This window comes from Passer montanus, unplaced genomic scaffold (assembly GCF_014805655.1).
Source record: "Passer montanus isolate IOZ18808 unplaced genomic scaffold, ASM1480565v1 scaffold8, whole genome shotgun sequence".
In the NCBI taxonomy this organism is placed as follows: Eukaryota; Metazoa; Chordata; class Aves; order Passeriformes; family Passeridae; genus Passer; species Passer montanus.
Genome location: NW_024373256.1, coordinates 5,956,491 through 5,968,964, shown reverse-complemented (window position 1 = coordinate 5,968,964; position 12,474 = coordinate 5,956,491). Strand labels below are relative to the sequence as shown.

The 12,474-nt window shown below is 44.8% G+C and overlaps 1 long non-coding RNA gene across 1 annotated transcript; it reads left to right on the top strand.

Annotated features, from left to right (window-relative positions):
* The first annotated feature begins 8,665 nt into the window (after positions 1-8,665).
* On the top strand, positions 8,666-11,482 carry LOC120513332. Its single transcript, XR_005630242.1, has 3 exons — positions 8,666-8,792; positions 9,699-9,852; positions 11,354-11,482. It is a non-coding gene; the product is annotated as an uncharacterized LOC120513332 (long non-coding RNA).
* Positions 11,483-12,474: the final 992 nt, after the last annotated feature.

The window sequence follows — 12,474 nt, the reverse complement described above, 5'->3', positions numbered from 1 at the left end:
TCACACCTTCTTGATGTAACCAACATGCATGTAACCAATCAGCTGAGCCAGGCTTTTAAAAATGGCCCTTGAACAAAACTCAGGACCAGTTACCAGATGGTGCAGGATGATTTGTCAGTGGTAACACCACTCCTGCCTTTGCTTGGAACCACCAGCCCAAACTGCATCAGCTGGGGCAACTCCTCCTGTGACCATCCCCATTTCTCTCCCACATCCCATGCTCTGCCCTTTCCCCCCATGGCAGCCCTGGAGGAGTCAAACAGCCATTGGAAATTGCAAGAGCATCCCTGAAACAAGTAGTTCTTTGCCATTTTACCTCAGCAGAGCACTTACTGCAAGCATCCAGGGCTGAGAGGAGGCTTTCCCTGCAGTAGCTGTGCCACTGGTGTGTGCAGCTCAGCCTATCCCCTGGTTCTGCTTCAGGAACAAAGCTGTTTGCAGCTCAGATGGAACAGGATTGCAGGGGAGCCATCAGTAAAATTGATCTCTGTGTCTGAGGAGAAATCTTGGATGAAATCTTTCCCTGTGAGTCCAACAAAAACAGCACATCAGTTACTCCAGTGGATTTAATTTCACATGTAATTCCTGGACAGATGCCCTAAACTGAAAGAGTAAAATACTCTGCTCCTGGATACTTGGATTGCATAAGAGTGCATGTTCACTAAGCACAACTCTAACACAACTTTTTATTTGAACTCTGCCTGAGACTGACACAAAGCCCAACCTCTCAAGGGACCAGTGTTTTTATACTGGTTTTCCTAAACAATTAGCATAAATCACTCAGAAAGGACCAGAAAGAAATAGTTCTGGGATCTTATACTGAAACTGCCTCATGTAACCAGGTTAACAATTATCACACATGAAAATAATACGTAATAGCTGAAACTCTGTGATATGTCCCCAGGACTTCATGGTTGTTTTTGGATAAGGAGAGGCAAGATTCCAGTGGAGTTGGACATCCCTGGAGACATCCTTTGCTGCAGGACTTGGGAGTCTTTTGTCCTTGCTTAGAGCAGAACACATCCCTCAAGCCCATATTTTCTGTGTGCCCTTGGTCTAGTATTGGTGCTTTTAACTGAATTCTGTATTTCTCAAGGACTGTTAATATCCTGGAGAGCCTAAATGGAAGGTGTTCAAACAGCAGAAGAAATCAGTAAGGCAATTTAGTGGGCTATTGACTTATACCACAATTTAACAGGTGTCTGAAGGTCTATTTGTCATTTAGCTAACTGAACAGCACATTCAAGGAAGATACAGACCTTATCCTAATTTTCTTCTTAGACACACTAATTTTTACTGTAGGAGTCCATATAAATCAAAGAGAAAACCAGGCAGTAGCTGCAATCCAGTTCACAGAGTGGTTTAGCAGGCAGACATAGCAAGGCCTGCCTCACCCTTTCTCAGGGTGGGCTGGGCAAAATTCAAACCCCAAAATTTGACAGCAAGGAGGAAATTACAGTTAAGCTTCTGTGTCTGCTCATTTTTTATTTCATTTAAACGCATTGAAATATATTATGCTCTGAACTGATCCTTGTAGGAGTAGCAGAGCCTGTAAATGCCTGGAATATTTGTTGTACAGTCTTGTCCAGCACCTACCAGGGCACCAACTTCCTGCATACTGAGGGAAAGGTGATGAGGATCACACAGTCTCACACTACCCACATCAGGGGCTGTCCTCAGCAGCACCATTTAATTGAGTGTTGTTTAAAATCAGGCCCATCATATGGTTTACTGGTGAACATACATCATCAGCTGTTCTCTCAGCTCACTTTAAAAATGTTACTGCTGTTCTTTCATAGAAAAAGTGACCCTTTATGAAATATTTCCCTTTTCACCCATCAAGCAGTGTTAATCAACATCCAGTATTCGGTGTTACACCCCTTCCCAGTATGCAAGACCTTACTAAACACCTTATCTGACTGGCCATCACTGAGGCCATTAGAAATTCCTGATTTCTTCAGGCATTTCTCTTAGTGTTACACTTGTCTCCACTGTATTTGACAGAAAGCATTTCAGGCAGCAGGAAGCGTTTAGATGTGTTAGAACTTCCTTGCAGTAAATATGTTTGGTTAACACAGTGATAAAGGGCAAGGGAGGGTCAGGCTGACACCAGCAGCACACGGTGCCCCTTTGTTATTCCCTTTGTTATTCCCTTTGTTAGCTGGTGGTGTCTCAGCAGTTCCTGCAGGGACAAGGACATGGCTGTGAAACCCAATCAGGGGCAGTGAACAGATAAACCTGATTCCCATGTTTCCCCTGAAAACATCCACTTTTTAACACAGTTGTAACTGAGTGCACACCAGCACACGCCATCCTCTGCAACGCTGAGATTTCTTCTACCCCTTGCCTTGCTCAGCTGCAGAACCCAGATTCTCCAGCCATTCCTTCTTCCTTCAAAGAAGGGAGGTGGAAGCTGCTGAACACAGCCTATAGTTCTGCTTTTTATCTTGCTTTTGAAGATGCTGCTTAATCTCTCTCTGAACAACAGCCAGTTCCAAGAAAGCAAGAGAGAGCAAGGTCCTTGGGACAACATGATGGATGGAGCCATGGAGTTCAGAGCACTTTGTTCAGCCACTCAGGCTGAACTTCTTTCTTTAGATAATGATAAAGTTAACTGGATCAATTTTAGAGGTTTATAACAGCAGAATGACTATGGATTGACAAGTCATGAAGTGCATAACCCACTTAGAAGTCATCAGGCTGACACAACACAGACTGTACCTGGGATATCCAGTCCTAATATATTTTTAATAGACTAATTGTCTTGTAGATGGCATGTCTTAAATAATACTAAAATCATGGCTTCTCTGTTCAATGTTATCCTGGTTTTATTTTTAATATCACCTACGGACCGGGACAATACCCAGGCTTTCCTAAATCCATGCCAAAGCACCCATTAACTACTGTGATCTGATACTTCTGAGAGCAGGAGCAAATCCCCATGGAGGTAAATTAGTGTAACTCCATTAACTTAAATGGAGCTTTATTTTCTCACAGCAAGCAAGCAGCTCCCTGTCTTGGATTCTGAATTGGTCCCACATGTCAAGCAGCACCTCTTCAATGAGTTAAATTGACTCATTTTGCTCTGGTGCAAAATTGACCATAGAGAAATGGTAGAGTTATGTCAGCTCACATTGGACATTTTCTCTTTGCCATGCTTCTCTCTTGCTCTTCCAGTGAATGTAAAATTAGGAAATAATTAAAGAAGCCATGGGAGTGTATCGTCCTTGCCACTTGACCAACATTTTACCTGCCCAGTTGGAAACCCAGGTGGTCTTCTAAAAGCAGACAGTAGCATAGCATTTTACAGACTAATGGCATTTTCAGCCCTGACCAAAATAGACAGGCTTAGAGTGTCCTTTCCTTTGTACTGTTTTTTGTAATGGTTTAATTTCAATGACTAGAGGGTCATGCTCTCAGAATGTACACAAGACCAGATTTGTGTCTACATCACTTGTGGACTCAAGGCACACTTGTTAATTTAAGCTGCAAAGGGCTGGGGAATTTTTGAAGAGAGCAGTGCTATATAAAGGGTAAGTAGGGAGGCAACAATCTCCTTCAGATCTGTGGTTCTATCCAGATACATCCATTTTTCCCCTTTTCCTTGGGTCTGCAGTCTGCTGAAAGGATCTTCCAGAGGTGACCATGAAACACAAATGCAAATTTCAACAGAGCAGTTTGGGAATGTGAGATGTCAAAAAATATGTAGAAATTTTAAAAAAACCGAAACAAAAGAAAAAAAAAACTCCACAAAAACCTAAAACAAAACAGAATAAAACCAGTCTTGTGAGCCACCAATTAACCATGTTGAAAATTTCTTCTGATCGTGAGGAATTCCTTGGAATTGCCAAGGATGTGGTGCAGGGGAGGGACATGAAGGGACCCCTGGTGAAGTCAGAGGGGAAATCCTTGGTTTGAAGGAAAACTTTGCAAATTGCACTGCAAGTTGTGTGTTGGTACAAGTTTGTACAACTTTTCCTCTTGGAACAGTTGGTTCATTGCTTCCGGAAGGAGAAGCAGTGAAGTGAAACTTTGATATTGTTTAACAAAGCAACCTGTGTGTCAGAATCAGGGTGAGGTCTTGGCTTTCACATTGGCTCCTGGCACACAGGGAAACCCAAGGAAAAGCCACATTTCCCCAATCAAGTGAATGCTGCTGAATTTTCAGCCCAGATTTTGGAAGAGAGATGACTGCCCCAGGGTTATTTTAGGTAGCTCCCATGATTATAGCAGATGTGTTGCTGTATTGACACAATCCTGCTTGTTGCTGAGATGAAACAGCACAGCAGATTCAGAGCAACTTTCACAAACTGAGAATCGATATATTGAAATAACGGGGTGAATTCTGATCCCTGTCACATCTGGAGCATTCTGGAAGCTGCAGCAGCATTGTTAAGTCAGCCTGTGGCTGAAGCTGTTCTTTGCACCAGCAGGTCCCATGTTCCCATCCCACTTGCGCACTGGGTTTGGAGTGGTGGAAGTCAATGCTTCCACTCAGTTCACTCATCCGTGCTCTTTCCAGCTTTCCATGCAAGGCCAGACAAGATCATTGTTTGTTTGCTTGTTATTTCTTGGTTAGTGCCTCTGACAAGTTCATAAAACAATATTAATGGATCAACTCAGAAAACAAAAGATTTACATATTTTAGCAGGCTGAAAAGCAAATAAATTTACAGTTAGCACTGGGACCAACAGAATAGCTTGTTTGGGACAGAATGTTATGTTTGCATTCAAGTTTGTGAAATTTCATTAATTTTTTTTAACTGGCATTAAGGATGGTGGCAAGTGTTAAGATATTTGTTCTCATTGGAAAATCAAAACATTCTGTTCTGAAGGGTGCTTTTTCTGAATGTTTGTTTGCCTCAGCAGGAACAATTTGCAGAAACGAAGCAAATTCTCAAAGTGTTTTCATGTTGCTGAATCTCTGTTTAAAAAAAGGCAAAAAAAGCATTTAGAGCAGTTCCCAGCATTACTTCCAAACTATTACAGAAATTAGAGTGAAATGGTACTGATTAAGAGAGGTTTGAGGGGGCATAACCCCTGCAGTATCTCTATTCATGGCAATGGATTTACTCAAGATAACTTTTTGGTTATGGTATTTCTAAAGCCTTTGGTCTTCAGCAGTTCATTTTCAGAACATTCTTCAATGAATGAGGGTGGAACATGGCAGATATTAGCCCCAATGTTTGCAGAAGACAAAAGAAGCAGGATTTACTCAGACTGAGTGTGGACTCAGATGGGCAGTAGGTGCAGCCAGCTGGTCAAGACAGAAAATGACAACGTGTCTGAAAGGGACCTGCCTTTGGCCTCCTCTTCCTCCTCTCACTTCTGGCTTTTATTTTTTCTTTATTTGGTATGTCAGGTCCATCAATTATGAATTTTCACTGTCATTAACCCACATTTTAGAGGTTCCACCCTTCCATTTTGCCAGCCTGTGGCAGCTCCACTTGTGCAGCCCATTCAGGTTACCCAGGAGCCAGACTTCACACATGGGAGTGACAGAAGGGACACCCACATGAAAAGGCCATGAGTCTTTCAGACAGGGACAAATGTCCTTCCAAAGAGTGCATATGGTTCCAAGGGGGAGGCAAAGGGATAAGCATTAAAATAAAATATTGGTTTATGGCAGTTAAAAAAATGCACATAACTGGTAAGCACTCTCCCCCATAAAATGGAAAAATATCAGCTATTGTAGGCTATTTGCCAAGGATCCGAATTCTCAGGAGCTAGCTGCTCTAAGCTCATTTGAAAATCCTTGTGAACTCTGCTGCCAGTCACACATTAGGTTCAGGATGAAAAGAAACCCTGGAAGCCACTGAGAATCCAGAGGGCTGCCAGTCCTCCCAAATCCAAGTGTGGGACTCAGCCGAGCTTTCCCCACCCCACAGAAAGCAGATGACATCATGTTTGGGCTTGTTCTGTCCGTCCCCCACGTGGTGGAAGCAGAGGCAGGGACCAGCATACTTTTGTTTGCAAGTTTTCAGTCTGCAAGTTTGCAAAAGGTTTGGCAGGAGATCAGGTGTCTGCATCCACATTTTCTAGGAAGCCCAGTGCTGCTGTCCAGCTCCAGCTGGGCAGTCATCCACTCTGTGGCACACAAACCCACAGCTCCTCTGGATGGTCACTTGATGGGCTCAGTCCACCTGATGTCCAGCTGTGAGCTTCACTAAGGTCATTAAAATATGCCTTGGGTTTTGCATGTTTTACACTTTTCCTGGCTACTTGTCCACGAGTTTGACAGCAGCCACATCTGTCCTTGTCCATACCCAGGGGCTGGGGAGCCTGCTCAGGTGTAAACCTTGGAGCATGAATAATGCACGTTACCAGCCACACGTGCACGTGACGTTACCTGTGGGTAGATGTGTGCACGTGTCAGCTCTGGGGAGCTGATCCAAGCATGCAGCAGGGAGGGAAATGCTGCACATTGCACAAGCTCCCTGAAGTCAGGAGGGAGTGTAGGACCCCCTGCCACAAAGTGCTTATTTGATTTCATTTGAGATAAGGACATTCCAAAGTTAAAATCCAAGCCTTGATAATGGTGATGAAAAATGAAACTAGTGTTGAATGCTCACTGCCATTCCTTTTTTTTTTCTTTCCCCACAAAGACATGAGCAAGTTCTTTCTAAATTATAAATAAAATATGATACTTGGAAAATACGAAAAATTCAGAGGTAAAGCTCAGCCTCTTGACCTCATTGCCATGCAGCTGAACAGCCAACATGGGGACACAATTCCAAGACAGACTGTGGGCATGTCCATAGCTGTGCACAGCTGAGAAAATAAAAGACCCTTAGCTAGGGCACTAGCCCAGATAAAGCATCACCTTTCCCCTCCACTCCAGCAGCTGGGGTGTCACTGATTTCCCCAAAGCCAGAGACTAGAATCCAATGTCACCCCCCAGCCAAGGCAGAGGGACATGTGGGTGGCAGCAGCACGTGCCTCTGAGATGTGCTCATAAAGTCAGTCATCTCCTGATTTTCTTCTTGAGTAGATTTTCACAACTCCAGCTGCACAAGTCGATTGTACTGAGTGTTTTCCCCTGGTGCAGGGTGATACTGGAGACCTGGAGGCACAGCTGAGGATGCGTGGGCAACCTGGGCTGGGCTGTGGCTGTTTCAGGGGAAAGCTGCTGAGGGAGGATTTGGAACATCCAGCACTGATTTTTGGATGCCAGTGTTCAGGAAGAGAGAGATAGTTCAGGGGGTTTGGGATGTTCTTTTTGTGTATAGCAGAAACATGATTTTAAGTGATTCTTTCGAAGCACTGCTGATAAGCCTCAACACTGAAATGCAGGTTAATGGAGTAGGGGAGGTCTGCATGGCACAGCCTCGGTTTTGGAAGAAAACCAACCAAGATCAACCTGGTTTAGCCACAAATCTCACACAGGCTAGCAGAGAGCTGTTCCAGGCTGCTGTCTGCACAGAGGAGGTTTGGTCTTTCAAAACCTGTTGTATGGAAATCTCTTTTTCAGTTTGCAAGGGATGAACAGTGATTAGCTTTGATGCAGATTGCTGGGGAGGCCACAAACATCTGCCATTGCTTTCCTCCTACCATCCCAAGGCACAGGGGGAGGTAACTCAGGGAGAGAGGCACATGCATGTTTTCTTTGCTGCTCATTCAGAATACAGTTTGTAAATTTTAATTCTAGTGCTGGCCTGATGATGTTATCTGCTGGCATGCAACCAGAATTGTGACCTGCAGCAGGTGAAGAGGAGCCACTTGTGGGGAAGCTCTCAAGATGTCCCACGTCAAGTCCACAAAGTCATGGTGCCTTTCTGAAGATGAAAAACTTTTTTTAAAAGAATGATTTAGAAGTAAGAACACACACTGGCTCATTCAGGCAGAACCACTCTACCCCCACCCTGAGCCTATCTTTAATATCTAATTATCAGGACTAATGACTGATTATGTGTCTCCAGTGTTCTCGACCTTTAATAATTCCTGTCCCAATATGCTTTACCGCTTTCCGGGGGAAATGTTATCTGAAGTGTGAAATTAACCATTCTTTTGTTATGAACTCACCACTTGGCCATAGCTGCTACATAGTTTCAAACCTGAAACATATTTGAATTGTTTCCAAGTTCATCTAGAGCGTGACCTTGTGTGTTTTAATAATTATAATTTCCTCAGTAAAGTACAACTCTAGAACCAGAGAAAAAAAATGTACAGACAGCTGCAGGGGTGGGGATGGCTGACCTGAATGATGAGCTTCACAAATATAGCAGGAGGAAAGCAATAAATCTACAAAACCAAAGTGCTTTCTCATTTTAACCCCTAGTATGCAGCAATGCCCTGATGGTAGAGGGGAGCAGTCCCTCCTGCAGGCTGCCCAAGTGACAGTGGAGAGGGGAATGTGGAAGCAGAATACAGAGGAGGTATCAGGTTGATTTTCCTTTTCCTGTTGAGCTGCTCCTGTGTCAGATTTTCATCTCCAGAGTGGTGGTGTAAATCAGCTGAAGGCAGCAGGATTTGCCTTTGCTGTGCAGAGCCCTGGGTGTGCGTGCACATGTGAGTAATCCCGTTGGAATCAAGGACTTGCAGGAGGAGCGGGCACATGAGTAATGTTTTGTAGATACAAGGGCTGGAATCTGGGCCACATGGCTCAGGACAAAGAGACATGTCAGTTCTGCATAAATAACACAGGCACTCGGCTTCCAAACTTCAACCTACTTAGCAAGTGCCAGAGTCACTCTTTCCATCCCACGTCTCGGGAAGCAGGACCAGGACAGCAGGGTGACCTTCGCAGGAGCTCGGCTGAGCCCAGGGACTGGGTGCTGCTGGCACCCAGGAGAGGTGGGTGCACTGCAGCCAGAGTGCTCTGGTGGGGCAGGGAATGGGATCTCACTGTGCAAGGGCTGTGCTTTGTGCCATGATCTTACTGGGAACAAAAGCCTGTGCAGTGTGCTGTAGGTACCATCCCTGCTGCAGGGGAATTCGGACCATAGCAGGAGGAAATAGCCTCTGTTTCTCCTCCAAACACTTTCCCTCTGTACAGCAATCAACTCCTAAAGCCTCAATGAAACAGGGTTAAATAACAATCAAAGGAGAGAGCAGGGTGACAGACCACCCAGGTCAGGGTGCATTTGCAGGCATGCATTACTCCATGCAGTGTAAGACTTCTCTTAGCCACTTCTGGGAGATTTTACCATAGGAATATGACTAACACAACACTTGGCAAGGCAAAGACTAATAGTGTGATTGTTCTGTCGGCTTCTTCCCTTCTTGAGTAATATCGTGCTGAGCAGTGTTTGAGTGAGCGATCTGAAAGGCCTTTTCATTATTGTATCGAAAACTCCTCTGACTGCAGATCTCTTAATCAAAGGACTTTTATGTAAAGTCACATTTTTTCCAAAACCAGAAAAGTTCAGGCTCAGAGCATAAACATTAGACTCATTATTTAGAAATAGCAAGTAAGTCCTTTGGGTTCTGGTATCAGATCAAAGCTAAAAAATTAAATTGCTTCAGAAAAAAAATTAGTTCATTTTGGGAATCAGCGTATTTCTTGTTTGCTTTTTCATTATGGAGCTAAAAAAAGGAATAGTGAGATTCTGTTGGTGGTTTTCAAGTGTTTTCCAAAACTGGATGGATGCTGCATGCTAAGTACTTCCACAGTCTGTGGAGGCAGAAAATATTTTGTTGACATGACAATAAAAACATTCTGCAGACTTATCGAATTATTTTCTCTGTCACCATCCACAGCCACAAGAAAGCAGCATGATCCCCACACTGCCATGGAACAGAAACCTGCTCTCAGCTGGCATTGCCTTTGAAATGAAGTGCTGGAATCTGCCCCAACATGTGGAGGAAGAGATTTCTGTGTGGGTTGTGAGTGAGACCTGGGAAGAGGCCTCAGGTCAGCAGCATCCCCCACCAACACATGGCCTGACTGTGTTGTCCCAAAGAAATCACTCCTTTTGGGACTGCCTGGTGGTAACCACTTTACTAATGGTGGTTTGGGTAAAGATAATTAGTTTATTATTGCTAATGAGTTCAGCACCACTATTCTGGTGTCCAGTGCTGTCCATCTTCCTCCAGCCCCACCCACACTTCTGTTTCCTCCTTGCTTGTGGCCCTCACCTGGTTTTTAGTTTGTGGACACATAAGTGATGGAATTGGCTCTTGGCACAGGTGCAGGATGGAGATGAGGGGGTGGTGGAGAGCCATGTCCCACAGATCAGACACTGCCAAGGCAGACACTGTCTCCATCCAAGAGAAATCCCACCCTGGAAGCAGCTGCTGCTGACAGCAGCTCCCACTCTCCTTGTGGAGGTGGAGGCTGAGTCCATGGTGCTGTCTGCCCTGCTGACCATGTGCTATCTCAAGAGAGAGGGAGAAAGGGGAGATGTCAGACTAATATTTGGGATTGCTTTACTATATTTTTCCCTTCCAATTTTTTTCTCTAGCATCCATTATGTGTTGTAATTCACAAGGCAAATGTGACCAACCTGAATTCCTGCTGATTTTGTGAGCTCTGCAAGTGCCTCAGAGAGAGGTGGGACTCTCAAGAAGTACGGAGGAGAGCAGGCTGCTCTCCTCTCCTAAGGGCTGAGGAATGGCAGCAATGCCCACATGTTTTCTGTTTGTGACACCGTGGCTGATGGGAATCATTTAATCACACAGTGAGACCGGTTCACTCTACCTTTACACTAGTCCTTAAGATGTTTCCCTTATCTCTGACCTTCTGCAGACGGCTGGGGTTTTCCCTGCCTGGTTCCTCTGTCACCTACAGATGGCTTTCAGTGCTTAATCCTTGGGAAATGTGAGTTTCTCCATGACTCAGCCACAGTTTCCCTGCTTGGCTGTCACACGGTGTTTCATCTTTTCACTTCTCAGTCCCCATCTGTACAAAGAGGTCAGTAACGAGAGGAAAACAAGCATAGCAGGGCCAGCTACACACAGATCCCCAAGTGTTGAGGGGCCATATAATTTCTTAAATGAATTGGTCACATGATACTCATGGTACTCTTTTTTTTCCTTTTTCCTCCTTTAGTGGGTAATTGAAACTTCATAGACATTAAGAATCTGAAACATGCGTAACAGTTCTTTATGTACAAACAGCTTTTTCTCTGCAAACTGAGGGGTTTGTGGGGAAGAGAGTTCTGTGAACACTGGACCGAGCAAGCACCTGTTTCCCACAAGTGTTACAATTCCCACAACTGGCAGGAACAGTTGATGTTCAGGGTATAAATGCAAATTTTCCATCTCTACATTGCAGGATTATCTGTGTTGTCCCCAGTTAAACCTCCTCACTGAATATATAACTAAATCTTTCCAAATGACCATGCCCTGATCCCTCTAGTAAGTTCTGCCTTCATCTGGACAAACTTCTGCCCAAGTCTTTCTATTTCCTATAGGCTCAACACTTGAAGACCTCAATTAATCTCTGAGACTAGGAGGTGTCCAACTAGAGGAGACAGGAGGCCCAAGAACATGGGTAGGTGATTTGGTCCCCTGTGTCTTATTGAAAGGGAGACAAATGGCCATCAGATTGGCACTGTGCCAATGGAAAGGTCCCTGCTGAAGCCAGGGTGTGTAATTCGACCTTGTAAATTCAGTAACATGGGAAGCAATTACACAGAAATCCAAGCTCCAGCAGGCAAGGCTGCACTCTGCTGCTCTTGGGCGAACAACACGCAGTGAAGGTCGGGACTGAGCTGATGCTGAGCTGGCAGCAGTCCTCAGTCCTCTGGAATTCATGCCCTGTCTTCAAAAAGGAGGAATAATATATAGAAATTTCTTCTGGCCACCTAGTTCCACGCTGTCACTCAGCCCTGACCCATTTGGGAAATTGCTACTTGAGGAAGGAAAAGATAAATCAGTGCACATTGGAAAAACAACTTGAAACTCTGGCTCAAGGCAGGGAATCAGAGGAGAGCAGGCTCCAAACTTTTCTGCTAGCTTAGTAAAATGGTGTGATATGATCTATTAAGCAAGGGAAGTCAAAGACAAGCTGCCCTGCAGGCATTGCTGGGCAATATGAACAGACACCTGGGAAGAGACTTTCTAGCAGAAAGAACTGGGCTCAAGGAGGTAGAAGTGATCCTTTCTCGGATGTTATTTTCCTTAACTACATTCAGCAGCATCTGATGGAGCTCACCGATCACACCATCACACTTCCCACCGTGGGGAGATCGTGTGTTACAGACACTTGAACACAGAGAGCTGCTGCTCGAAGCCAAGAAACAGCTGGGAAAACACCACAGCCAAGGCAGCTCTGCACAGGCACCACCAGATGGGGTCTGGACATGGAGACCCAGTTTACAATGACCCTGCACCCCACTCCAGGGACAGCACAGCATCACTTCATGGCAGGAAAGCTGATTTTGGGGAAATGGAAATAACACCAGCACAAATCACTCCCAACTGAATTGTTCACGGACCTTCAGACACCATCAAAGTCAGGAGCACAGCAGGTTCATGGCGAAATTCACTCACTCCATTCTCACACTGGGAGCGGGGAGGATCAGCAGTAAAG